General features: G+C 47.9%; 1 pseudogene; it reads left to right on the forward strand.

The window, feature by feature from the left end:
* Positions 1 to 514: 514 nt before the first annotated feature.
* LOC127683671 (P2Y purinoceptor 3-like) lies at positions 515 to 1,604 on the forward strand (annotated as a pseudogene).
* Positions 1,605 to 4,220: the final 2,616 nt, after the last annotated feature.

Below are 4,220 nucleotides of genomic sequence, written 5' to 3' on the forward strand. Positions count from 1 at the left end.
TCCTCAGTATTCAAATAAGCAGTTAATAGATCCTGAAAGAGATACAAATCAAAATCCTTCCACAGAGCATGTAGGCAAAACCTGTGTTTTCCCTAACCCTGAAATCCCAGTCACTTTCTCCTTCACAATGGTATATGAGGCTAGCACCGGATTATGGGCAGTATCAGGTCACCTCTGGGTGTATCATCCTCTCAGCTGGAGTGACTCCCCTAGGAGAGTTCCTGGATCTATGCAAAGGGTTCTACAAGGGTTGGGAGTGTCATGAAACTGGCAGCTTTCTATGTCCCATTTAAATGACAGTGCTGCCTTCTAGTCACCATGATACAAATCTCCCAACAGCAGAGAGCAGACAAGTCAAGGTAGGACCACTGAGCTCGGAGAGTCTGAGAGTTTAAAGATCTGGTTTAACTCATTTTTTCCCACCTCGATATGCTTGTGCTCAAATAAGGACTCCAGGATGAGGAGAAAAGCTGGATGCCAGGTCAGGACAGGCTAACATGCAGCTGAGGTCCTAATGCTGTGCATTTTATTTCCTTTCAGGAGAAGCAGAAGAAGTCGAGGCCATCTTCAAGGAAGCCTCTTTGGAGATGGAGAAGCTAGATGTGAATGTCTCAAAGGATCATGGCACCTGCCACTTCTCAGAGAGCTACAAGAGAGTCTACCTATCACTAACCTACAGTCTCATCTTCATGCTAGGGATGCCCCTCAACGGGGCTGTCTTGTGGCTCTCCTGGCGCCAAACCAGGCCCTGGAGCTGTGCCACCATCTACCTGGTGAACCTGATGGTGGCCGACATGCTTTATATGCTGAGCCTGCCCTTACTCATCATCACATACGCAGTGGGCGACACCTGGCTCTTTGGGGAGATGCCGTGCAGGCTGGTCCGTTTCCTGTTCTATGCCAACCTCTACAGCAGCATCCTTCTGCTGACCTGCATCTCTATACACCGCTTTCTAGGAGTGTGCCACCCCCTGAGCTCACTGTCCTACCGGAGTCACCGGCACGCCTGGAAAGCAGCTGCGGCCACCTGGACCCTGGTAGTTCTCCAGTTGCTACCGACTCTGGTCTTCTCCCACACAGACTATGTAAATGGCCAGGTGATCTGCTATGACACAGCCAGCCCCGAGAATTTTGATCATTTCTTTGCCTACAGCGTGGTACTGACGTTATCTGGGTTTGTCTTCCCCTCCTTGGTCATTCTTGGGTGCTACTCTCTGATGGTCAAGAGCCTGACAAATCCAGTGAAGGAACTCCCAACGACAGGCCACACAGCCCGTGTCAAGTCTATTCGGACCATCCTGCTGGTGTGTAGCCTCTTCACACTCTGTTTCGTGCCCTTTCACATTGCCCGATCCTTCTACTTGGTCATCTGCTTCCTGAAGTCACAGGACTGCCAGCTCATGTCGGCAGCCAGCATGGCCTACAAGATGTGTAGGCCTCTGGTAAGCGTGAGCAGCTGCCTCAACCCGGTCCTGTACTTCTTGTCACAGGGCAATAACAGAACCCAGCTCCTCCAGAAGCTGAGACAAAACAAGGTGGGTGAGCACCCCACTGGTGTGGAAGGTGCACCTAGAGCCAGGCAGAGCCAGGCACTGCCAGGATGAAGTCTCGAAGGGAAGAGCTGGACATGGACCTGGGGCTCGTTAGTGGGAGAGGGGCTGGAGCCTTCCAACCGGGGACCTAGTAAAAAGGATTTTACAGAAATGGCAAGAAATAAGACTACAGGGGGAGTCACCAAGCCAAAAGTGAAGTGACATTGATATCTTGTCATTCTGGTCTCAGGTCAAAAGTTAGCACCTCAGAGGCCTCTGTTTCAGCCCCCAGAGAGGAGTGAATGAAGCTCCTACTGTGTGACAGCAATACACCCACACTTCACAGCAGCCCCTTAGAAGTGGGTGCTGTTGTCACCTGTTCACAGTAAGGAAAGCCAGGCACAGCACGTTAGGCTATTGGCAAGTTCATCTATCTGGAGAACAGCTGCCCTGATCACAATGGAAGGGACACTTCAAGCAAGGCAGAGGCCCGTGAAACCTGTGACCCTGCATGCCAAGCCTTGGAGTGCCCAAATGCTCAGCCACACAGCCTGTCCCCAAAGGCCATCTGGCCCATTTCCGGCTGGCTATTGACAGATCACAGCATCTACCTTTGGGCTCTCTTACTACATGTCTTAACAGTGCCACACTTGGGAAAAATTCTACTAGATAAAATGGTAGATAGGGTGTCAAGTATCTCCCTGAATGACCATTTCTCTTCTTTTTATTTAAGCATGATGTTTCCATTCATGATAACAACAACAACAACAACAACACACACACACACATACACAGCCCTCTTCTTTTAGACAATACAGTCCCCCCAAGGACCTTTCTGATCTAAGCAATCATCTACTACTTCATTATAATCTCCCAGGAAGAGATGAACAAATCCTTTTCCTAAGAGCCAAGCCTCCCCCACACACCCGTACAGGACCATGTTAATTACGGGAAATGTCAGTATAAACCATGTTTGTGTCTAAATTATAAAGTTTCATTCTGAAAGTACAGAGTCTTGCTTCCAAGGCCACACAATAATTAGCTCAGAACCAAGTGCTGCTTAGAAGAATTCTTCAGGATAATTGGTCTAAGGAACAGGTAAGGATGCTTTCTAATTAGCAGGTCAGCTGTCTCCATGTAAATGTTTCTACAAGAGCAGAGGGGACTTCACACTGTTTGTTTGCACATTCCCCCCTCTCCCTCCCCTCCCCCCTCTCTTTCTCTCTCTCTCCCCCACCCCCTCCATCCCCTCATCTCATTAGTAGTTTCTTTGCACAGTACATAAGGAAGAATCAGCCAGCTTACCAGTTCTGATTTTCACCACCCACATTTTAGTACACAGCCACATCACTGCAGAATTCAAGCACCAGGTCCCCAGTGGAAGTTTGGAGCCATCCCATGTCATACTATCCTACTATCCACCGCCAAACCCCTCCTTTTGATGCTTAAAGTGGAAAAGAACTTCCTCTAGAATCCTCAGCACACAGCGCCTTCAACTCAAGAGTATGTCACACTCCCAGACAATGTTTTCCTAACAATGCTTTCCTGACATTAGTTCTTCCCCCCTCCCCCCCGTTAGCCCACGTGTTTGCAATGGTCTCTCTGACACATATAAAGCTGATTTTGATTCTGCAGAGTTTCTTTACCTACTTAATACAAAAGTGTAAGCAGCTGTATTAATCTTCCTTGTTGTGAAAACCTAGGATGAAAAATGTCTAACTTAGTTGATACCACATCCCTGGTTTTCCAGGAATCATATCTCCAGATACTAGAATCAAGCCAGTGTATTCCCATTGTGAAGGAAACTGTGGCTCCTATAACACAGGAGGATACTACACATCCTTTAGGATTAGGGAAAACTCCTTACACAAGGAAACCAAAAAAGACCAAATGTCCCTTTCGAGAAGGCCCACCTCTGAAGGAAAAGCTGGGACCCTCAAATCCATTAGACCTCAGCTCCTCAGCATCTTCAGAAGACTTTCTGGTTGTTTGGACAGGTTAAAAAAATAAAATTGAAGGTCAGCAAGTATTATGTTCAAAAAACCCATAATGGATAAAAATGACTATGGTCACCAAGATGGCTAATCATGACCGCAGCCCTTCAGGAGGTCATAGGCCTTAGGAGAAATAAAATTTAAAAGCATACAAGTAATGAGTGAACACTAATTAACAATGGAAGGAAGCCCTGTCAGCTGCTCATAGTCAAACAGAGACCCACGCTGCCAGGTTTTCAGGGAGCAGTGGGAGCACTCGCCTGAGAGGAGCCCAGCAGGGACTATGCAGAGCAGAAAACTCAGTGTGATTCAGGTCCAAATACTTTTCCAAGCAGCAAAGAAAACAGGAAGTGGCATCATTATGGGTGAATTCATAGGAGACCATCAGTTGGCTTCTAACAGGAAGGAGCTGGAGACCTGGCTGGAAGGGCAGTGTGAAATGCAGCCCTGGAGCCTCCCAAAGCCAGCAGAGGCCTCCCTCCTCAAGGCATGGAGGACCGCTGGCTGCACCTGAGCAGGGCCATCTGATGACAATCAGCCCAGCAGCCCCAGACCTTAAGTGAAATGAAAATGTCACAGACAGAGACCTACCGGGTCCCTTAAATTGGTTTTCCTTCCCTTCAAAGCCATCATACATAGCACCTCTACCTTCGTTTAAAAAAAAAAAAAAAGTATTTCCAAGGGGCTTTGGATA

The sequence above is a fragment of the Apodemus sylvaticus genome, chromosome 4, assembly GCF_947179515.1.
Source record: "Apodemus sylvaticus chromosome 4, mApoSyl1.1, whole genome shotgun sequence".
Lineage (NCBI taxonomy): Eukaryota > Metazoa > Chordata > Mammalia > Rodentia > Muridae > Apodemus > Apodemus sylvaticus.